Raw genomic sequence first — 25,415 nt, forward strand, 5'->3', positions numbered from 1 at the left:
CCAACGGAAGCTCCACATTTGTGCACCAGTCTTGAGCACGGACACTCAGGCTGCCGGCCCAAGTGCAAGGGCCAGGAAGGCACCGAGCGGCTGAGCTGTGGTTATAACTCTTCCTTATCTGACAGCTAATGAAATGTAAACAAAAGCCGTCTCACCGTGACTCCCGCAAGACACAGACTCAACAATCTTCACGGCAAAAACCAAAAAATGAAAAATCCCACTGGAAGGCTTCACGCATCGCACGCTTCAGGCCTGGGAAATGTGCCCAGGGGCAACTTCGCGCATGCGCAGATCCTCCCGCCTGAGAGACATGCGCAAGGCGCAACTTCGCGCAGGTGCAGATCCTCCAGCCTGAGCTGCACAAGGCACAACTTTGCGCATGCACAGATCCTCCCAAAACCTACCAGCCCAGTCAAGGCCCCTCGTTCCTCTCAGACCATGAGGCCCCAGCCCCATGCAGGCCCCGTGCAGCCCCCGTGTCGCCCCAACTGGGGTCTCTACTCCCTGGTTCATTCACCTGCAAGCCCCGGCACAGATACCTGAAAGACCTGGTCTCTTTCTTCCTCAGGGTCAGGGGTGTTAGGGGTGGGGAAGAGGACGCCCTTGTCCTTCCTGGGGTTCTTTCTACTTTGAGCGGCTAAACGCGGCCCCTGGTCACTTACCGGGCTCCTCAGCTCTGGGAGACACGTTTGAGGCAATGGCGGGTGTTGAGCTTCGCGTGTTTGTGGGGAGAACGGCATCAGGGCCACCTGCTCGCGGCTGCCATCGTGGGCCATGAGCTGGGGGCGTGGCCTTGGCAAACACGCATGCTCACTGAGCACCGAGGGCCGTGGCCCAGCGAAGAGCACGCATGCTCAGTGAGCACGAGGGCCAAGGCCCAGTGAAGAGCACGCATGCGGAGAGGGAAGGAAGATGGCCCCGAGACAATAGGGACGCTGCGTAGCTCTCTCTCACAAAAAGAGAGAACTAAGGAGTCCCACGAGCCAATTATCTTAAGAAATCCACAACAACAAACTCAAAAGACAACGGAGAAGGACTCAAAGTGAAAAGAAATCCAGATAAAGCTCACATCCAACTTTCTCAAAGAATTCGGAACGCGAGGACCCCTCCCCCACCTCCATCCGCCAGTTCCAAGCCACAGAAAGCGCCGGCGGGCCGGGGGAAAAGCGGCAGCAGGCCAGGAAAAGCGGCTGCGGGCGGAGGGGGCCAGCCTGGGAGCCCGATTGCTGCAGAAACCAACATACAACCGGGCCAGCGAACGGCGGAAGCAGCAGAACCCAGACGCGGAACCAGAACAGCAAGCAGCGGAACCCAGACTCGGAACACAGGCGACAGCGGAGACCCGAGGGGAGTGAGAGACTCCCCACCACCGTGCAGCACCCGCAGAGGGATGCAGAGGCGTGAGTAATACAGCGCGTCCCCAAACACAAAGGGAAAGCAGAGCGGTGCCAAGCAATAGAACTTAACTCAGACCCCTCCACCCCGCCCACACAGGCCTAAAGGCAAAAAGAATACAAGGACGAATCCTAAAGTTGGCTGTGCCTCCACTACCAGATTTTTGTAGACTCCAACTTACAGGCCAGAAGTTGAGAATTAATGGCCCAGTAGATCAAATTAGTCCCATTCCATGTTGTTTAAGCAGCATAGTATTTCTACACATTTGAGCCATCATTTAACAAAACAGAAGACCTATATCAGGCACCAGTATCTCACACTTACAATCCTAGCTACTCAGGAAGCTGAGATCTGAGGATCACGGTTTGAGGTCAACTTGAGCAGGAAAGTCTGTAAGATTCTTAAACCTAATTAACCAATAGGAATTCAGAAGTACGGGTATGGCTTGAGTGGTACAGCACCAACCTTAACACCAACCCTTAAATTAATTAACATACATGTGGGTCTGTGTATATGTGCACACATATATATTATTGTATATATATATATATATACATCTATTATGTATGCTGTATACATGCACATGTGTGTGTGTTTGTGTCAGAAGACTTAAGTTTAAAATTTAAATTTCCTTAAAACAATGAAACAACTGACCATTCTAGGCTTACAGTCCTGCCTCATGATGATAAGCTGTAGCAGAGTAGAGGCTTCCCCTCCAGATAAACTACTCAGCTGATCACAGCCCCTGTTACTCCCACTAGTCCCCACTCTAGCCTGTTTTCCTGCCTTAATCCTGTTGAAATCTTGGCTCTTCCTAAGGTGGTTCTTCAATTACTCTGTGTCTGTGTCTGCACAGTAATTAAAGACTAAACTCAAGTTGGGCATGGTAGCACTTGCCTATAATCCCATCCTTAGGAAATGGAAACTGAAAGATCTTAAGTTTGAGGCCAGCCTGGAGTACATATGTAGTTATTTCCAAGCCAGCCTAAGCTACATAGCCAGATCTTGTCTCAAAAAGGAAAAAGGAAAAAAAAGTCAAAAATCAGAACAGAAAAGAACAAAACCGATTCGGCTCATTTTGGTGCTCAGAATGAGATTTCTACGTTTGGACCTTTTTCATTTTCTTCTCATATTTTATTATAATATTCCAAAGAAACTCTCAGAAGGCAATGATTATATCATATATTTTGCATTTCCCACAGCTCTCCATATAAAACGAAGTACAAAGTAGATAATTAATGATTGTTAAAAGAATGCATGAGTAAAGAATACATATATATATATAAAAATAAAACAGGAATTACTTGAAACATGAAAGCAAGATTATAACAACTGCTTGTTGCTCATGTTTTTAAAAACATGAAATGTCAGTAGTAAAACTATTTGCTTTTAGAGGGGTGGGGGCGGGGGGAGGGAAATGGGGACCAAGACATGTGAAAGGGTATTAATGAATGGGAATTAATGCACCATCTATCTGGAAAATATCATGTAACCCTTCTATTAATTACAATAAAATATATGAAAAAATATTCATTTTTGAGCCAGGTTTGAGAGCTCATCTTTATAATTTTAGCTTCTTGGAAAGTGGAGATCAGGGGGTTGAGCAATTCAAGGCCATTCCAGTCAGAAGTACTCCCAACTCCATATCAGCCAGGGGCCCTGATGGCAAGCACCCGTCATCTCTGGCTGGGCGCACATGGCTTTTGCCTTCATCCTCAGTGACACATGGGAGCACAGCTAACAGGAATGTAGCCCAAACCTGTCCACCCCAGGCTAGTCCCAGCCTCAAAAATAACCAACATTGAAAGGGCTTGGAATAATATCTCAGTGGTAAAGCACCAGCCACCAAGCATGTGGCCCAGAGGTGAATTCAACACCTCCAAAATGAATGCACACACACCTTACACAGAACAATACTAGTAGCCTGCTTTTCAGTGCATTAGCTTGGGGAACGATTGTGCCTGAGGTTATTTTCTAATTGATCAGTAAAGCTTATCCTTATCACAGTTCTATCTAGTTGATTCTTTTTGAGCTTTCTTTCAGAACTGCAAATCAGTCATTTCAGGACCAGACTAGAGGTACAGCAAAGATTATCCTGAGGCATGTAATTTGTTTTAATTTCAGTGAATCCTCAAGAAAAATTTCTGAGACACCTTCAGTACATTTTGACAACCCCTATTATTCTCAATGCCACAAATCATCAGGAAAATTCTAATATTAATATAGTGTGGAGTTATGAAATATTTGCCCAGAGAATAGTTCATATTAAAATTAATATTTAAAATGGCTTGTTTTCTACCAAATGGATTTCATTAATATCCTACTAACATACAAACATACAGGCCTTTTTCCTGTCTTAATTGTTTAGTAACTAGCATTTCTTCTAATCAAGTTAATCTTAATCCCTTTAAAGCACAACTTACAGTAATTCCACAACAATGCAGCTAACTAGTAGGCGAGTTTTAGAAAAGATGGAAATAATGGCTCTGTGAGGGTTTTTTAAATCATTTTTCATGTATTTTAAAGCCTGCAGGATTCCAAAATTTTTATGACCTTAAAATTATCTCACTTTTTAAACATATAATATTAAACTTGAAATTGTCTATGAAAGAAGAAAAATATGTAGGAGGCTGCAAAACATAATAGTATCCCAGAATCAGAGAAAATGTGGACTGTCTGAGCTTAACAGAAAGGCCATCGCAGTGCTAAGTCTTTTCCTCTTACCTACAGAGACCATGCAGTGAATTTTAAGAGTGCAATCTGATGAAAGAGGAAAAGGAAAGATGCTTAGAGAATATAAACTACTCAGAGCATCAGAGTTTCATGGGAAAAGGTACTGTGTTTTAAAATCATATTAATAACACATATGTTCTCTCTAGGTAACACAACATGCATAAAGCTTACTGAGTGTTGTACATCTAATAATCCATATGCATAACAATTGGCATTGTTCTTTACATGCCTCTACAAAGTGCCGCTCGGGTTCATCTTTCTCTGTAAGCTTTTTACTACCCCACACCGAGGAAAGCTGCAGGAAAAAATAATAAAATAGCATATAGGATAGTTGTGATGGACAGCAGTACCTTCCCACAGAACTGGATGTCTGGTCGACCTCGGTGAAATAGATATTGTTACTTCAGGCCAAGGTGTTAAGTAATTTTGCTCTGTGTGTTCTGAGTACTGGGGAATCAAGTCTCAGTCCCTGATGGCATTGTAAGTTAAGGTGTAACTGATAAATCCAACAAAATCCAGCCGAAAGAATAGGCATTGTTGATCACACATTGCCTGCCAAACAGCCAACAGGCTTGATCCGTGTTCTGTTATTTAGTCTGTTGAGTTTTGTGGATGAGTGGTTCAAGTGAAGTTTCCAGTGTTGTTTCTCAGTCTTGAGAAACGTGGATGGTACCATCAGTCTCTTCCTCACTCAGTAGTCAAGGGCACATCTTAGAGACACCATTCTGGTTTCTTTGGCAACAGAACAGCATCAAAACAGGGAAGCAACCAGCAGGACAGGAAGAGCTCTTTCAAGTTCACATCTAAAAACACCACTCCCAGTCATACATCTGGAAAACAGGCCAAGGAAGACACATTTGAAAGATACTCTGCCTCAATGGGAATTTTGAAAATTATGTAAAGGAATAGGACATTTCCCTTTTGTGGGAGGACAAATTAATACATCATACAAAATCCACTAGCATAACAATGTTCATTAGAGCACTATTCACCATAGTAAAGATATGGAACCAACCTAGATGTCCCTCAGTCGATGAGTGGATCAACAAGTTGTGGTATTTGTACACAATGGAATTCTATGCTGCTGTCAGAAAGAATGACATCGCCTCATTTGTTAGGAAATGGAAAGACTTAGAAAAAATCCTATTAAGTGAAGTAAGCCAGACTCAAGGGAACTTAGGCTCAATGGTTTCCCTCATTCGTCATAATCAGTAGAAACCTTGGGCTCTACTAGCAGAGATCTGCAATAGAGCAAAATCTTGATACATAAGGCCATATAGTATGAAGCTAATTGAAAGGACCTCCAGGACATTGAAACAAAAGCCATATAACGAATGATTGTTGTCCTTAATGTACTATGTTGTCTCTCATCTCCTTTGCTGTCCCTTGGTTATCTCATATTGTTATAGTATCTCAATTTATTATCTGATATATTGAATTTCTTTGTATTTGGTTATTTGAAATTTGATAGGGAAGGGGGGAAAACCAAGACGGGTGGGGGGTGTGGGGGGGAGGGTAATGGGTACCAAGACATGTGAAAGGGTATCAATGTATGTGAATTAATGCACCTTCTATCTGGCAAATATCATGTAACCCTTTTACTAATTACAATAAAAAATAAATAAATAAATAAATAAAAGAAAAAGCATGTGCACTGTTTTGCTTGCAGGCATAGAAATTACATTATTCACAAATATTTTCTACATAGTAGGTAGGGTAGCTACACTGGACATGAAAGGGCGGGGACAATTAATATGGATGAAACAGTCCTGTTTCATTAACTTTCTACCTTATTGTTCATTTATTTCTTCAAATTTTGGGTTTGTCTGAGAGATGAGAGATTCTCTTCTCTCTTTGATTATATCAGAATAAAAATAGATATTGGTCTGGAGGTTTGGCTCAAATACTAGAGCACCAGATGTGCAAGCAAGCTCAGCAAATATGAAGCCATAAGTTCAAACCAAGTATTTTCTAAAATCATCATCATCATCAATAAAAATAATAAATAGCATAAGCTGGGGACAAGGCAGAAAAGTTCATGAAATGTTAATTTCTAATTAATCAGCAAAAAGAAAAAATTCAGAAGTGGAGATGTGCCTCAAGTGGTAGAGCATGAAATAGTTGAAATAGCCAAGTGAGAGCTCAGGGTCCTGAGTTCATGTCCCAGTGGTGCTTCTCTTAATCAAATATGAATGCACACATACTGAAAATGTACATGGTATACACTGCCAAATACACAGCTCACTCCCTCCAGCAGCTCCTAAAACCTGTTATTAGGTTGCAGGTTTGAAGTTTAGCAACTCCACATCTCTTAGGCACCTTATTTCAACGAGGATTGAACAGAGGGACCAGGAAAAGACTTAATTAACTAGGGCAGTATTTCTCGAGATATTTGTTGTTGACATTGCAAAAGGGACAACATATTATATTTGATTTCCCATTTTCAAAGCAGAAGGAAAGGCAATCCACAACATAGGAAACATTTCACTTTCCTTCCTATTTTAATCAATCTTCAAAGAAAGACTGGGGTGGGAACACTTAAATCATAACTCTGCGGTTATTGAAAACCCCAAGAATGATGAACTTCATGCATATGATGTTGAAATAACACACAATGAATTGTAGGCACTCTGAACGGCAGTGAAATTTACAACTCCTTTCCTCTGTTCCAAAATAAAAAAAGAATTTCTATCTTCCCAGCAAGTGGTCTCCAAAATAAATGCTGTTCTCACACCCATGAGCAAAGAAATAACTTGGGGCAAGAAAGCACAGTGTGTTTTCATTTACAAATTATATACATCACATCACTTTACTAACATGCTGCCAAATATAAAAATTGAAATATAAACTGTATGAGATATAAAATGCAGTATTTTTCCCCACATTGCCTGACATACTGTTCCACATAACTCAAATACTGACTATGATGATGTCTCGTGCATAACTATAAATATCTACCTCCCTAAATATCCCTTCCACACAGCTCAAAACAAAAAACTTGAAGACAACTCTTGTTGCTGGCATGCCTCTTTTAGAGAGCCTAAAAGGACAGAAATAAGTTGAGACCATAAATGATGCTCTCAATTTGGGTAGGTACGATACTAACTGAGTGCTTTCCAGGTGTGAGGCATTGTAATGTGTTGTGTTTAATTTTCCCCAAAACTCCATGTGGTAGATCATCTTCCCAGTTAACAGCTAAAGAAACTGAGGACTAATGTACCTTAGAATTGGCTAGTTAGAAAACAGTAGCAAACTGTGTAAGAATCCTTTCTTGACTGAATTTATTCTGGGTCCATGGCCCACCAGAGAGAAGCTTTGGATTCCCAAGGGGATCCTTAGCAACATGGGAAGGAGGGGGAAATTTGGGTTGTCTGGAGGCACAGGGAGATGTCAGGGTTCCTCTCATCTTTTGGTAGAAGCGAGGGATGCTAATATTCTGACGTGGACAGGACAGTCCAAGAACATACCCACAGTGCTGTGGAGGGAGAATCAAGAGGTATCAGAGATGAATGACGAACCAGATATGTTCATCACAGTGCAATTTGTAATAGCTGAGTAGTCCAAGACTCAATAAATTACAGTGTATCTATTTATCAGAGCTCTGTGGCTACTAGCATGACGTTTTTTCAAAAGAATAACCATATGAAAAAAATTCACACTTCCTATTTACATGTGCAAAAGCAATATTCGCCAAAACATTCATATTCACAAGTCCTAAAAGTAATCTGGTTAGCAGGGTTGTTGTGTTAGAAAAGTATTTATATGTTTATGTATGCACATGGGAAATACTTTGAAAGACATCAGCCAAAGTATTAATTACTATTTGTTGCTGAAGTATAGTAGAGAGTCCATATAAAATATTTTATGACAGAATCATTATAAATAGCCACACATACCACTGTAAGAAGGAAACACTCATAAGTAATATAATCTATTATCTCAAAGTCCTTATGAATTCCGTAAGCCAAAGATTTGATACCCATCTTTTCAGAATGTGTCACTGGCAGCATTTTATTTCATTTTATTTTCTGACATCAAGTTCTTTAATAATAGAAAAGAAAAGCACCAGGTGTTTCTCACCAGGTGCCTTTGCAATGGCAGCAGAGTTCACTGGTATATTTTTTTCAGAGCCAAAATAGCACCTACTATTCACATGCCCTATCTTTAAAGCCTTCATTGTTTCACTATGATTCAAAAGTGAAGTTACTCACTCCCGCCCACACAGCAAGAACAATACAATCACGACACTGAACTGAATAAATGCTTGAAACTTCATAAATACTAAGTATCTCATCTCAGAATGTCTTATGAGTAGAAATCATTATGATGCTGTCTGCCATATAATTTATCTTTATCTTTATCTTTATCATCATCATCATCATCATCATCGTTTGGGTTTTTGTTCTGGTACTGGTGATGGAACTCCATCACCTGAGCCACACCACCAGTCCAACATTTTGCTGGTTAATTGGAAATGAAGAATTTTCTGTTTGGACTCGCTTCAAACTGATCCTCCAGGTCTCAGCATAGTGAGCAGGTAGGATTTCATATGTCAGCCACTGGTGTCTTGCTCAGAAGTCTTACTTTATTAGAACACAGTCTAACAAATTACCCTTTATTTTACTGACCAGTACCTCATTGTGACCTGGAAAAAAAATACAACTAACATGGCAGCAAACCTTCAAAAATACCATGAGATTTATATCGGCCAAAAAAACTGCTAAGAAAAAGTTTATTCCCCAATACAGATGAAAAATTTGACCTACAGTAGCAAGAAAAACAACAAAAAAGAAAGAGCTGGACAAACACAAAATGGAGAAAGAAGATAAGAATTGTGATTTCTTTCAAAATTGTAATCATTAAATAAAATAAAATTTGCTTATTTTCATCTTCAAGGAATCCAAATGGTTTACATTATCTCTAGCATACAGACTATTACTAAATAATAACAGTTAACAATATCACAAAGTATAAAGGTTTTCAGAAACATAAAAATGTTAGAAGGTATTTCAGATACTTCTTTGATTCGAATTAGAGAAGATATGTCTAATTATGACATGATATCAAAAGGAATGCTGTATAAACTAAGTAAGCAAAGATATTTGCCAGTAATATTAAAAGTAATTCCTGAATGTTTCTCAAGTATGTGAAATACTGAGAAAATCAATGCCTAGCATGACAGTGCCACTTGTCAAAACAGTCTGTTAATTATCTTTATCATGCTCTTGGCAAAATAGGATACTGTTGGATAAATAACATCTTCACATAATTTAAATCCATGCTATGTTTTATTAATTTAGATCCTCCGTTTACCCCAAGAGGGGGTGGAGATGATTGGCTACATCTTCTGTTGCAAATATACACAAAGCCTTATTTGCAATGGAACAAAAACACAAATTTAGAATTGGATTGACGAATGTCCAAAACCCAACTCTACTACTTCAGTGCCTGTCTTTGCACAAATTATATCATACTACTGACCTACCGTGTCTCTATACATTAAAAATAAACAGTGCCAATAATCAGATCCCTCATAGGGTCCGGTAAGAAAAACAATGAGATGTTATTTGTGAAGTTCTGGCAACACAGTAGGGATTTGATTGCTGTGAATTTTTTTTATCTCCTTCCCATTTTTACCTTTCTGTCCTTGCTTTCATACCTAGATCTTCACAAGGCAAGTTGATCTGGAGGGAAAACAGAAAGAAGGAAGAAATAAAGGGGGGGAGAAGGGAAGGAGGAATAGAGGGAAGGAATGGAGGGAGGGAGAGAAGAAGACAAAGAGGAATTCACCTTACCAGAGACTTACACCTGTAATCCTAGCTACTCAGGAGATTGAGATCTGAAGATGGAGGTTGGAAGCTAGCATGGGACAGGAAAGTCTGTGAGACTCTTTAACCACCAAAATTCAGACGTGGAGCTGTGGCTCAAGGGGTAGAACTACAAGGAACAGAGCTAGGTCCCTAAGTTTAAATCCTAGTGCCAGCACCAAAACAAAGAAACTCACCTTAAATTCAAAGAATGTTCTAGGGAAAAGGAACTGTAAACAGCAACAGGCTCAAATCCCCTGATTATACAGATTGTGAAACAGACCACATCAGGATCATGCTATAGAAACATGCATGCGCAGGGACCATTTCCTCTTATCCTCCAGAAATGACTAAAACTAGAGGCCATTGGGAAAAAAAAACCTTCAACTTCCAGGGCTCAAAGGGCTGATTGTTCCATGGCCACAAAGTTCCCTTTTACCCAGTTTATACAAGATGTGGTAGGTGGTAAACTAGAAGTTAAAAAAAATAAGCAACATTTCTTTTCTGGACTGTCCTATGTCCTTGTGAGAATTGCTTGTTCATGCAATTCTCAGAGAACACCCCTGGACACAGCACAAGGGCTCCACCTTCAACCTCAGAATGAAGAGGAACTTTTCAAAAATGCTATCTGAATCTTTAAAAAGCAGATCAGAAATGCAGTCTCTTCTTACAAAACGTGAACCATATAACATTTCACTTTGCAAGCTTTCATCCCAAGAATTTTATTCTCCACTGGTGAAATCACACAGGTAAAATTTTAAAATAGGGTTTTAAAAAAACTATTGCATTTCCTTTTAAGTTCTTCATCATTCATGCTGCTGTGTCATTTTCTTTATAGTTGCAACAGAAGCTGATGAGCTCTTGCATTCTAATTCTCCTAGAGCTTCACTCCAGTGGACTTAGGGTTTTGCAACAAAGAAAAAGGTTAATCTTTGCTCAGTAGATCTATTCATAAATTATTCTTTATATTCCAATAAATACTTGGCAGTTTGGGGAAGAGAAACTTCAATCATGACAAAAGAAAATAAAATTCAGTGCTATTCAGAGCCATTACTTAGACTTTGAAGATTAGTTTTTACCAATCACATTGGTGAGTGATATAGTTTATATTAAAAACCACATAAAATATTCTCTTAATTCACAGAGTAAAACTCCCAAATATAGGTTAACTCCTAAAGAAGGTGATATCGTGACATCACAGAATGGAAGGCCATCTTTCTTCTATCATCTACTTATAGATGTTGGTATGTGCACCCTGTTTTTTCTTTCTGGCTCTACCACATTCTCAGATGTCTAAGTCTTGATAAAAAGTAGTCACAGATACTCAAAGGAAAGGGACTATCTAGCTAAGGAAAGCTAGAAAAAATTATATCCAGAGCTCTTACCTTTCCTTTATTCTGATTACAAACCTGAACTCAGAAATGTAAGTTTGGTGAGTCCCAAAAATGTTGGAAAGGGTTGATTACCCCCATCGGAGCAAGGATTAAAAGCAAGTCCTATTTTCGTTGTATTTTTTTATTCAGCACCCAAACTTTTCAATGTGTCTTGCTCATTTATAATCTCCTATATTTGAAATTTAAAGAGCAGTTGTTAAAAGCTTAGTTCCATGGTAGGTGTTCTTAAAATGTATTCTATCCTCTATAATGATGTGGTGGCTTAGTTATTCTATTATGGCGTGTTTATCATTGAGAAAACAGAGCGTAAAGAAATTAAATAAGCCCAGAGTTGAGTCAGTGGACCAGAAAACCTGAACTCTCAATCCCTCTGCTGTATACCACAACCCTCCCTATAATCCATATGCAAATGAGTACCCAATTCAATTCAACAAATGTTTCAGAGCAATTTATATTTAGCAAGACATTGTACTTTATGAGAATGAAGCATAGAAATATTAGAGGACTTGCCTGAAATCTCAGAACACTTTCGCAAATGTCCATACTAGAACTCAAGTACTAAACATTGGGCCTGAAGAGCAAGCAACAAGACAAGTTGAAAGAGAACAAGCTCTGGAAATGAGACACATTGGTCCTCAGAATCCAGGCCCATCACATCCAATGTATGACATAGGTCTAAAGTGAACCTTACTTATTTTACATCCCCACCAATTAACTAAATTAAATATTAGGTACTGCTCTGCAATTTTATAGAACTTTTTACTTTGTTTAACACATTCTAGTCTTCTTCGCTGCAAATGAAGTAGATACTCCTCTTAAAAACAATGTGAACACAGTAGTGGTTCTTGCCTGTAAAACAAGGTTTTGAAAGGTGAGACGGGAGGATCATGAATTCAAGGGTCACCCTGGAATACATTTTGAAATCCTCTCTAAAAACCACAAAGGAAAGAAAAAGAAAATATGGTTTCAGAAATATAAAAGCCACATATAGTTTTTCAGATAAAATAAAGGACTCTCAACTAAATTGGAATTTCAGAACCAAATTTTCAGTTCAAGGATGTCTTGAATATTGCATGTTTATCTAAAATTAAAATTTTACTGGGCAGTTCATATATGTTTGCTAAATATGGCAACCTAAAAATGGCTGTGCTTGAAATAACTAAGAATTTCTTGGAATATCATTCAAAACAGAACAAAAATTTCTTCCTCCTAGAAATTAAAATATCTTAAGATGTCAATAACAAAAAAAACCCATAAGGAAAAGAAAGGAAGGACTTTGAAACTAATTTCCCTTGGGATACATAGCCACTGTAATTATCAGAAGCATTTGGAAATGACCCATATATTGCTTAGAAATTTTGATCAATAATACTTCTAATCTTTTGCCCATTCTCCTCAAGATTTAATTTTTGGAATCCTATTTATTCAAAAGATGTTAGACATTGTCATTTTATTGGTTTATTTTCACCTGTGAACTTTGACCCATAATGGAGACTTTTGTTTTGTATGGTCTGCTCTCCTCCCTTGGCCTACAAAGGAGACCCTTTGGACTGGACATGGAGATCAGAACAGATGCTCCAGTGCACAATATCCAGACTCGGAGCACAGATTTATTTCCTCCAAGTCAGTTTTGCTCAGTGAAGTTTCCCCAGACTCTCAACCACTGCCAAGGTTAATGTAGGCCCTGACTCTGCCTGCTGATTCATATTAATTAAGACAATCAATGATCTTGTTTCATACAGTGTCTGTTTTTAATATAATCTATTTGATGAGGCTGTATTAATTTAGGAGAAATATGCACTGGCATTCTGGCATGCACTTTTCCTAATTATCTCACAGCTCTCATTCCGCAGTGAAATTAGACTGTGGTTATCACGGTTAATGGAAGCCCATAGCTCTTAGCTAAGTGATCTCCTCCAGTGGAAAGTCATCGTTTCTTGCTCCTGGCTACATAAACATGATTGTGCTATCTGAGCAATCCCCTGTGGCTGTGGATGTGAATGTTTTAACAAAATATTCTGCTTTAGAGCTACAGGGTGGCACCTCATTTCTATAAGTAGGAGGATAACAAGATTGGAATGGGAGGACTGTGAAAGGAAAAGTTACCCAATAACAGAAGTGAGACAAGGAGAAGCAGTTTTCAAGGGTGTGCAGGAAATAGGAAGCCTGACCTGGTAGTTATGTGTTCAGGTTCAAAAGAAATCCTTTATATGTTCCCTTATGCTTCTCTTGAGTTCTACATCACCTATCTCGCACTGCCCATTTTTCTTTTAAGAACTCAGTAGAATCTTGGTCCAAATGAGGACTTACTCTTCTGTGTGCCAGTCCACTCTTTTCAATCGTTCACTTACTAAGTGCCTACATCCCTCACTAGAAAGAAACCAGTCACTTCCTGCATGAAACATGAATCCATGAGGCAGGCAGCTCCACAAGTTAATTTAAGTCAATCATTACAAATTGTAAATACACTAAGAATTTTTAATGGATTGATTTGATACAAAATGATCTGGCAAAACAATTTTTGAAAGAGGGACAACATCTGGGCTGAAACTGTTGTGATTACAAACATTCAGTTATCGGGAGAACCAAGAAAAGAAAATGAGCCCGTGAAGGAATAGTACTCATGAAATCCTGAAGCAGGACCCTTTCTTATTCTAGAAACCAAGCCAAGGCTAGAGTATGAGGAGTCATGCAGAGAATACAAGAGAGACTGATTATAAGCTTCCACTAAAGGGGCCTTTTGCCTTCCCATGTTCCTTCTACCAGTGGACCCTGAAAAGGGGTTGACAGCACATCATTCCCCTGGCCTACTGGGCAAATATGTAACTTAAAAGGAAGTAATGACACAGTGCTCATCTTGTATTACTGACTATGCCAGTGAGGATGCCTGGATCAAATAGAAATATTAGAAAGTTGAGCCAACTGTAGTTGCATTTATTTAAATGGACTATGAATTCCAGTTTTATCTGTGAAAACAGGAAGCCAGTCCATTTCTGAAAGACTTGTTATTTACAGTAGGCAGTGTTTGGTAAGCTATTTTCACCAACAAGACACTGCTTATATATTTCCACTTCTTTAAGGCTTACATTCAGAGTAGATTTATTTGTTTTCATTCTAAAGATAAAAGACTCAGGAACAGATATAGCAATGAACTAAAATTGGGAGTATTAGTGTTTGAACCCAAGGCAATCAAGTCCAGAATACATATCCTTAATCATGATTACTAGCAGCCAAAATTCATCTTGGGAAGCTAATCAAACCATTAAGGTGCATCAGTATTTAATGCACTGAGATGGCAGCAAGATATTTGACATGTCAAAGAGTATACTTGCCCTGAATGTGCATTAGGTAGAAGATATGAAATATATCTTTAATGAATTTCCATATCTCTGCTTTCTTAGTTATAAGAAAAGATTATCTAGTCACACTTCAAATGGTTCCACTGTTGCTATAGAAACTGCTTTCCTTTAAGTTTTTGAGGTGACTGTCAGCTTGTAAAACACTCAGTGCTAGCAGCAACACAGCACTAATGGATGCCTTTAGGAAATTCTAATTTCCCCCAATGTTCTCCATCCTCTAACTTTTTTTCCCCAAATCAACTTACATACGGAACCTAATGAGAATCAGTGTACTTGCTAGGCAAACATAGTTGTAAATCAAACTGTGGGTCTCAGGCCAGGGCATAACCCTGGGAAGACCTCCCAAGGTCCTTCTGTAAATGACCTATTTCCCCTGAAGTTTCTGGGTCTCTGACAAAGGCAATGAAGGAGAAAGAAACAGGAGAAAGAAGAGGAGAAGGAGGAAGGGAGGGAGGAAGAAGAAAAGGAAAAGGAGAGGCTTCAGCGTGGAGGAGAAGGAGGAGGAGGAGGAAGAGGAAATGAAGAAAAAGAAGAAGAAGAAATTTACCCACCTTTATTCAGCAGTGTTAAGAGCCTATTCGCTACCTTCTCTTTCTTCTGTCTTCAATCCTCCACTTTCAGCACACAGGGGGACTTTACCTCTCTCCTCACATTTCTATTCCAGATCCAGAACACTATTTCTTCCGCCCCTTTTTGCTTTTCCTGCCACCTCATTTTTAATATAAGCATTGATGATTTTAATTCCTAGTGTATCCTACACATGCCCAATCTCTTACTTTTCTATTCTTATTATTGTTTCTGATTTTTATTTACCATACTTAAATGTATAGTTTGTCTTTGAAGTATTGTTATTGTAACCATGGTCTTCTCTCTTCTGAGTGGTAGTGAGGAAATGGAGATTTGTGTGTGGCATATAAACAACGGGCTTGATTTTGTAAGGGTAGTATTTTGTGTTCTCATATAAGATCTGAGATTAGAGAAGACATAGAAAGGGAAAGGGGAGTTAAGAAAGAGGTTGATACATAAAGTGGCAACTCATTTTTTGTACACCTACTTAAAGATAGCTTTTAAAAAAAACACAAAAATTAACTAGATCTAAAATACTTGGGCATAAGAAATTATACAGGTCTCTAGGCATTCACATATAGTGAAACCAAAGGAGGAGACAGGAGAAGAACAGAAAGGCACACTGCCTATGTGCATCTGATCATCCAAAATACTATATATCCACATGAACTCCAGGAAATGAAAGTGAGGGTTTTTTTTTCTTTTTAGTTTCTCTTGTCTTTCCATTTTGTTCTGTCTGTTTATCTGTCTGTGGGAGTTTAAAGGGAGGCACAGAAATGGAGAGACAAAGGATAAACAAATGCAGCAGTGGGGCTCACTGGACACTATGCTGAAAATTGTTGAATACAAGTTGTGTACAACTTGTGAGTGGGGGAATGGGAGGGAAAGCCTGAGAGAGAGCAAGGGAAGAGGTGACATTACCCAAAAAAGAAGTGTACTTTTTACCGAACTGTAGCCCGTCTGTACATCCCCTTCACTATAATTTTTAAAATTACAATTACTTTTAAAAGGGAGTTGACATGATATGAACATTCAGAATGTCACAGCAGAACCCATTGCTTTGTACATTAATGTGTATCAATAAGAAAATGCCAAAAGGGTAAGCTCATGATAACTAAATGAAACTATTCTTTCTGGAGAAAGAAGCTAATAGGAGAAAAGTGAACTTAAACATTATATGCAGGAGGAAATAAAAAGGTATTTTCAAACTTATGGTAAGAAATAATACTTTGAAACTTTTTTTCACTGCTAACAGAATTCTGAAAGGCCATGGGGAAATTAAAACATCATCCACATTTTCCTGGGGGGGGAATCTTTTATCCAGACAGAATACTGCAAATGCAAAAATTTTAATTGCATTGTCATCATATCTAACCGAGGAAGGTGTTCCTTTCTAAATTTTTTTGTCTAAAGCATCCTCTCAGAACATTTTTGAGGAGAAAAAACTGCATATTTGTTTATTTGAAATTGGATAGGAAAGGGGGGAAAACAAGATGAGAGTGGGGGTGGAGGAGGGAAATGGGGACCAAGACATGAGAAAGGGTATCAATGTATGTGAAGTAATGCACCTCCCATCTGGCAAATGTAATGTAACCCTTCTATTAATTACATTAAAAATTATATGCAAAAAAAGATGTCTAGGAGAAATCCTTTGACAACCTGAGTTAATATAATGGAATGCTATTGGAAAGTGAATATATAGATGTAGTTATACATATATATATATATACACACACACACACAGCTGTGACATTGCCATTCATAAGCAAATGATAATTTAGCTTTGTCTTCAAGTGAGATTGAATATAAACTGACTTTCAAGTTCAAAAAGCCATCGTTAATCTTCATACATAAGGACATATAATGTGAAGCCAATTGAAAGGACCTCCAGGATAGTGAAACAAAAGCCATATAATGAATGATTGTTGTCCTTAATGTACTATGTTGTCTCTCATCTCCTTTGCTGTCCCTTGGTTATCTCACATTGGTATAGTATCTCACTTTGTTATCTGATATATTGAATTTATTTGTATTTGGATATTTGAAATTTAATAGGGAAGGGGGGAAAACCAAGACGGGTGGGGGGTGTGGGGGGGGAGGGAAATGGGTACCAAGACATGTGAAAGGGTATCAATGTATGTGAATTAATGCACCTTCTATCTGGCAAATATCGTGTAACCCTTTTACTAATTACAATAAAAAAAAGGTAAAAAAAAAAACACAGACCTAGCTCCCTTCGTTACCTGTCCCTTGGTTATCTCACATTGGTATAGTATCTCACTTTGTTATCTGATATATTGAATTTATTTGTATTTGGATATTTGAAATTTGATAGGGAAGGGGGGAAAACCAAGACGGGTGGGGGGTGGGGGGGGAGGGAAATGGGTACCAAGACATGTGAAAGGGTATCAATGTATGTGAATTAATGCAACTTCTATCTGGCAAATATCATGTAACCCTTTTACCAATTACAATAAAAAATAAAATAAAAAAAACAAGGTGGTAAGTTTGCAGTAAGGAGGGAAAGAAGGAAGTTGAAGTGTACAGTAGAGACAAGAAAGGCTACCACAACCACTTAGGTAAGAGTTCTGACCAGCCATTTCAACTGTCTCCAACTTACTACTCTAGAAGGATCTTCTTCTCGCTAGGGTACGGTGATCAGCGTTTGGAGTTCTTTACTTTCCCCTTCTCTGACCTGTGGCCTTAGGAATTGAATCCATTTCAAGTAGTGCCTATGTACTGATGTGATCCCCAGTGTTCATCTTGAGTACTGCCTGTGCTCTTTTGATATGGACATGTGGGCCATCTAATGCACCACTGCTAATACAGGACCCTTGAACATGTGCCCCACGTCAGCCATCCCAGCCAGTCAGAATCAATGGCAGCACCACCTACTTACTTCTGTTTTCCCCAACAACATTCTAGTCAAAACAACTCTTCCCTGTCACTCCCAAAGGTCTTCCACAGGCACGTTTGTTCCCTAGCATTCATTCCCCACACTGCCAGACACAGGCATTTCCTTTTCTTTTGAAGAACAGCAACTTGCCACATCACAATTCTGAGGAAACATTTACTATGGTTTACCTCTGCTCCTAGAACCAACTCTTACTGTAGTCAAAAGTCCCTGCATCATCTGTTCCCTCCCAATGACCACTTTTCCTCCTCCTCCTCCTCTATTCAAAATATACCAGTGCCTTGAGCATGGGAAGTCCCATTGGAACGGAGCCCATGAAGTCATTCTCTTTTCACTCTTAGGGAAAGGATTTTAAATAAAATTCAAAGTTTCTCTTGGATGCTATATCATAATCTCTGGTTTGGTTCTTTGTACACTGTCCCTCTTTCTGTCCTTGGAGTCAGTCCTTCAAAAACCCTTGTCATTGCAAATTCCTCTCCTTATCTGGAAATTATGTTCCCATCTCCACACAGGATCCACTGCTTTTCCCTATACAGGACTGACAGTGATCCACAATTAAATATTCCAGGATGCGTTCTGATTTGATTACTCATTCTAGTAAAAGGCCACATGGGGCTTCAACAAAACACTGCACAGTGGGAGAAGGGTTTGGCAATTCAAATCAAGATGATCCTGAAGACTTTGCATATATTTGTTTCCTCCATTAGTCTGCTCTCTGAACATACAATATTTACTGCCTCCATTGGTCTGCTCTCTATACATATATTTACTGCCCCTGTAGTATATCAGGCATCATATACATTTTGAAGGGTGACTATCAGCAAATGTAGGTGAAAAGTACACCTTACTCCTGCAACCACTCATGATACTCATATGTCCAAATACACTTCAAATGAAAACCAGTATCTGCTCTAATGCAAATTGATCTGCAAACCTTCCTTGGTTCATAGTACACATAACATATTACATTTTAATGTAGATCTGTTTCATTATCTCTGTACATGCTCTTTTCCACATTAAATTAGGTCTTATCCTTCTGTATCACAAGAGTAGACTATAGCACAGTATCAGCAACACAAATATTTGCCTCACATTACCAACTCAAAAGACACAAAATGACTGGGAAAAAAAACCTTCAAAATATCTCTGTTTTTTCCATTTACCTTCATCCAAATTCCCCTCCATCCCCCCATTTCCTCATGACCGCTTTCAATTGTTAAAAGGAGCACATCATGGAGAGAGGAGGATGGATTTTTCTTCTACTCTATAAATACATACTTCGTAGACATATGTATACAAATATACATATTGCATAAGCAAATTTAATGTATCTTAAAATATAATTTATAAGAGGACAACACTTTTCCAAATGCAACTCAGCAATATGAATTTTTAAAATAGGGTTGTTTCACAGTCATTGGGTGACTGAAAGGTGACTTTCACCCGCAACTACATTAGTTAGGCAGCAATTCAATTTTGTCAGATCTGTAAGAGGGGGTAATAGCTGCAAATTGTCCTGACAGATGCTACCAGCTGCTTCTGTAAAGCAACAGTTATACAACTTGCTCTCTCTCAGTTTGAAGCAGAAAGAAAAAAATTTTCTTTAACAGTTATTTTCCATTTTCAAGTTTGGAATTAAAAGTCTGAAACTGCCTCTGTGCACAGTACACAAAAGCCAGTTCACAAAAGCTACTCTGATACATAATTTTAACTGCTGACTCATTTTTTCACAATTTGACCACATTTTAATGTTTCCATGAAATTTTACACTACATCTGAAATAATACCGCATTTTTTTCAAGAACTGTTCAGATCCTTCACTTCATGAAGCCTAAAAACCATGGTGAGTGGTGTGTTCAGTGTATAATGCAGGGAGTACTTGCCACAGGTCCAAGCAGGAGAAACTGAAGTTCCAGGAAATCAGAATGTGACTACTACAAAATAAGTGTCTTGATTCCTGTTCCTTCATTCAACAACAGTAACATTCCACTCCACATGAGAAAACCATTCATATCAGGAAATCATTCTACCTTTAATTCATGCTATTTATTCAAACTCAACAACACCACCTGTGATTTTCATGGTCTCCAGAGTGTCATGCATATGCTCTGTTCTTATAACTCAGTCTTACTCCCAAGGCATGGCGCACTGACTATCTTCTCCTGGGAGGACTTCCTCGAAATTCTTCAGCAGCCCATTCTCCAGCTCAGAATCATTTTTAATATATTTTTATTGTACTTAATAGAAGGGTTACATTATATTCACCAGATAGAAGATGCTTTACTTCATAAACATTGATACCCTTTCTCATGTCTTGGTCCCCATTTCCCTCCCCCGACCCTCATCTTGTTTTCCCCCCTTCCCTATCCAATTTCAAATAACCAAATAAACATATATACAATATATCAGATAACAAGGTAAAATACTGTAACAATTCGAGGTAACCAAGGGACAGCAAAAGAGATGAGAGATAACATAGTACATTAAGGACAACAATCACTCATTATATGGCTGTTGTTTCTATATCCTGGAGGACCTTTCATTTAGCATCATACTATATGGCCTTATGTATCTAGGTTTTGTTCTATTGGAAATCTCTGCTAGGAGAGCCTAAGGTTTCTACTGATTATGACAAATGAGGGAAACCATTGAGCCTATGTTCCTTTGAGTCTGGCTTACTTCACTTAAAATGATTTTATTCTAAGTCTTTCCATCTCCTTACAAATGGAGCGATGTCGTTCTTTCTGACAGCAGCATAGAATTCCATTGTGTATAAATACCACATCTTGTTGATCCACTCATTAACTGCGGGGCATCTGGGTTGGTTCCATATCTTTGCTATGGTAAATAGTGCTGCAATGAACGTCATTGTGATAGTGGATGTGGTATGTCCTTGTTTCTGGACAACAGGGTAAATGCCAACTAGTGGAATTGCTGGGTCATAGGGGAGCTCTAGGTTAAGTCTTTTGAGGAACCACCTGTCAGGAAGGCTCTTTTCCTTTGTTTTGCAGAAACTGTTCTGTATTCAAACAGAACCCTACCTGTATTAATCACTTCTGGAAAGGATTGTACTGCACCACCTAGCAAAAACCCTGAGAAACTTCAGCTTCCTGAACAACTAGCTGCAAAAAACTATGAAACGTAAGTAATACATTCCTTCAGCATTTGAAATGCTCATCAACTCCAGCCTTCACTCACTCTATTCATGAACAATATTCTTATGCCATCTGGTCCCTTACCTCTTGGAAAGTTAATAACCTTTGCTTCCTCTCTTACCACTTGGACACTTGGTGATTTCTTTCACATATCTTACATGCTAGCTTAAGCTCCCAGACTTAACAACAAAGAGGTTTTATTATAACAGTTCTAAACACGCATATATTTTGACCATATTTATTCTTTTTTTAATCTCTGCTCCTCTTGTTCATTTCTGGTTGCGTATCAAGCTCATGATTAAAAATGAAATTAATGTCCCCTAAGATATATTCCTCTTTGTTATGGCTGGTATCTAAAATGTTGCCCCAAAGCTATATGCTAAAGATTCGATTGCCTGCTGATATGCTTTTTACAAAGTGGTGGGATCATGAAAACTTTGTTCTCACCAAAGGATCAACCTACTCATGTGTCCATAATTTGATGAGCTATTGGGAAGGGATAAAAACTTTCCAATTTGAGCTGGGACTTAAGGTTGTTAAATGCATCCCTGAAATGTGTCCTTGTAAATGATGTTTGTTCTGCTCTCTTCTCTCTCCTATTTCTCTTCTATCTCTGCTCTCCAGTCTTCAATTCTCTTTCTCCTTCTTCCACTTCTCTCCTTTTTCTCTTCTCTCTCTCTCTCCTGCCTACTTAACGTGAATAAATGGCTTCCTCCTCCACATATTCCTGCTACCATGATGTTCTGCTTCTCCCCAAAGCAGACTGAAACTATATCCCAAAACAAATGTTGCCACCGTTAAGCTGATTTTCTTAGGTATTTTGCCATGGAGCTAGAAGGCTAGCACATTCTTTTACTAGCTATTTTTTCATATATTTTTATTGTGATTAATAGAAGGGTTACATTATATTCACCAGATAGAAGATGCAATACTTCACAAACATTGATACCCTTTCTCATGTCTTGGTCCCCATTTCCCTCTCCCCACTCCTGCCCCTCATCTTGTTTTCCCTGCTTCCTTATCTATCCGATTTCAAATAACTAAATAAGCATATATACACTATATCCGATAACAAGGTGAAATACTGTAACAATATAAGATAGCAGAGGGACAGCAAAAGAGATGAGAGATAACATAGTACATTAAAGACAACAATCACTCATTATATGGCTTGTGTTTCTATATCCTGGAGGTCCTTTCATGTAGTGTCATACTATGTGACCTTGTGTATCTAGGTTTTGCTCTATTGGAAATCTCTGCTAGGAGAGCCCAAGGTATCTACTGATTATGACAAATGAGGGAAACCATTGAGCCTATGTTCCTTTGAGTCTGGCTTACTTCACTTAATATGATTTTTGTAAGTCTTTCCATATCCTTACAGATGGGGCAATGTCAGTCTTTCTGACAGCAGCCTAGAATTCCATTGTGTATAAATTCCACATCTTGTGGATCCACTCATCAACTGAGGGGCATCTGGGTTGCTTCCATATCTTTGCTATAGTAAATAGTGCTATCTAGATATTTTCTTTACCACTGTTTGCAATACTTCATTGATATTATCTCAGAGGCACACTCTGACTCAACTTTCAGATCTTAATGATTCTTTTATTTCTTTACACAAATAAAATTTTCCATTGTCATTCAACTCTTCTACTCAGTAATCTTCAGTAGCTCTCTATTTCATCCAATAATAGGCCAAAATTTCTCCTGAACCAGAGAAACAGAAACAGAAACTTAAGTCTCTGAGCTAGCTAATTAAACTTCTAAATTTCAAAATCACCACCTATGCATATGTGTGGACATTTATATAGTAATATTCAAATGGTAAAAGTTTCTTTATAATCTTTTCTATTCACCTAATGAATTATTCCCATCATCATATACTCTTCTACTCCTTGGTTATGATTCCCACTGTGATATCATTAACAATTCGTTATGGATCCCATTTCTTCTAAGTTTCTCTTCTTTCTACTTAGGATGGTTTTCTCACACCAGTAACCTTATGTTTGACCTAATTTTGATACGATTTTCTGACCCTGTTCGAGAGCTCAGACATCAAAAAGATATTCACCATCTTTCTAGAAACTGGCTTTGGTTTAACCCTAAAATGAGTAAATAGGTGTTCTTCATGAACTGCACTCAAAGCTTACTTGCTACTTAAAGCAAGACCTCAAAAAACATCACAACTCATAAAATCAATAATATCACAGAGTTCTTTTGTAAAGAACTTCAAGCATTTACATATATGCAATGAAACTGATGTGCAGTCAAAATGACAGAAACAGATGGTTCTGCCATCACTTTATATGACACTTGTTTCTCCAGGCAGGTGAACAGAAGGAACCAGTGGTAGAAGGTGAAAAGGGTCTTGCAATTTAGAACCCACTGAAGTATAAAATGCCACCAAACTTGTCTCAAATTAAAACACATTTTAGTTTCTTCATTTGAAATCCTATACTGGGTAAGATTAAAAATCTCATAACTACCCAGATTTAAACTCTGAGCTTCTGATCATCCGAGGCCTGAAAATACTGGTTTGTGATGAACAGGTCTTAGGGAAACAGAAGGGGCATTTCAAATTCAAGATAAAACTATATCCATTGAGAATCTATATAACTGTCCAAACAAGATTTTTCAAGATAAAATATCCAATTTATTTTAAAGTAAGATGTTTTAAATGTTCATATTCACCAAGTTTCACCAACTTACATATTCCTTTATTTAACAGTGATTTATTGATAAGAAATAATACAGTATAATGAACAGAGCACAATATCTGGTATTGTATACCTTGGGTTTCCTTTCCTACCTCCCCTACTTGTTGATTCAGTAGAACTATAGTCCTGGAATAGAAGCCTGGCTTTATAAGATTCACTTTTCTCTACTGTCATGAAGCAGAATGTAGCATGTAAGTCCAGACAGTATTTGGCATTTTCTGAACAACTAAGTATAAACTCACCTCCTTCACTCACGTTCCTTCTCCTGCCATGCCCTATTATGCACATGTTGAGCACAGTTCAACTCCAAAGTTCAGAGTGTGAAAAAGTTCAAACTTTATACTTAATGCTATGAATATTATCTCTCAGCCCAGAAAGCAGAATCACAATTCTGCCATTCTTTGGTGTCACTACTTTTCATCATTCACACTGCAGCTTAAATTTTGCACCCAAGAAAAGTCAAAACTTCCTGCCTACTAGCACATGGTGAATATTCATCCTTAGCGTCCATTCTTTCTTTCACAGTGTGTATCAATACTCCACTACCTAAATATAAGTCTGTGTGTGTCTGTGTGTGTGTGTGTGTGTGTGTGTGTGTGTGTGTGTGTGTCTAAGAGGCCTGGAAACACATTTTTCTTGGTATATCTATCTGGCAATTCTCCTTGGAGCTTCCTCACTCATTTCTGTGTCCATCTTTATATGGTTCTCTTCCCTCAGGATTCCTATGTCCAACTGTCCTTCTCCCTTCTCTAAAAAGATATCCAGTCCTTAGATTGATGGCTCACAGTCATTGGTAATCATCTCATGCTAACTGCATCTGCTATGACTGTTTCCAATAAGGTTTCAGTCACAAGTACAGGATTAACACTGGAAAGCACCAAGGAAAGCTTAGCACCCTTTTGGAGTAACCAAGAAAAAATAAGCCAAAATGAATCTAACCATGATAGCTTTCTTTTGTCTTCTACTTTCAATATTACCCATGTGATTAGTAATAACATAACTCACTAATTTGTAATTTTCTTCTATCTATAGTTGGTTCCAGTTGGAAATGGAAGTGATGGGTTGCGCTCTGGCTTAGTGAATTAACCCTATTTTTGATCAACTTTCCATAAAATCTAACTAAAAGTGCCTATATTATAGCAAATTTGATAATTAAATGATATTTTAAGAGCCTGGAGAAACTGGTAACAGTAAACAGTTATCTACTGGATGGGACCCAAAAAGTGATTAATGTTACCTACCCATCATGCCCAAGTCCTGGAGTGCTAAAGCACTCCAGTTCTTGTATCTGGGTCAGACTTGATCAACGTCCAAAATAAATTAAAAATATAGAAAACATTTTTAACAATATTGTCCATTCAGCCCTTAAGGACA

At 38.5% G+C, this 25,415-nt stretch overlaps 1 long non-coding RNA gene across 1 annotated transcript in view; it reads left to right on the forward strand.

Annotated features, from left to right (window-relative positions):
• The first annotated feature begins 1,289 nt into the window (after positions 1-1,289).
• LOC150039581 (uncharacterized) overlaps positions 1,290-25,415 on the forward strand; it is a 52,888-nt gene continuing 28,762 nt past the window's right edge. Inside the window, exons 1-3 of the long non-coding RNA XR_016534323.1 lie at positions 1,290-1,400; positions 4,126-4,228; positions 21,181-21,310. This is a non-coding gene — a long non-coding RNA (uncharacterized LOC150039581). The remainder of the gene's footprint in view (positions 1,401-4,125; positions 4,229-21,180; positions 21,311-25,415) is intronic.

This window comes from Megascapheus bottae, unplaced genomic scaffold (genome assembly GCF_031878675.1).
Source record: "Megascapheus bottae isolate mThoBot1 unplaced genomic scaffold, mThoBot2.hap1 HAP1_SCAFFOLD_289, whole genome shotgun sequence".
NCBI classification, from domain to species: domain Eukaryota; kingdom Metazoa; phylum Chordata; class Mammalia; order Rodentia; family Geomyidae; genus Megascapheus; species Megascapheus bottae.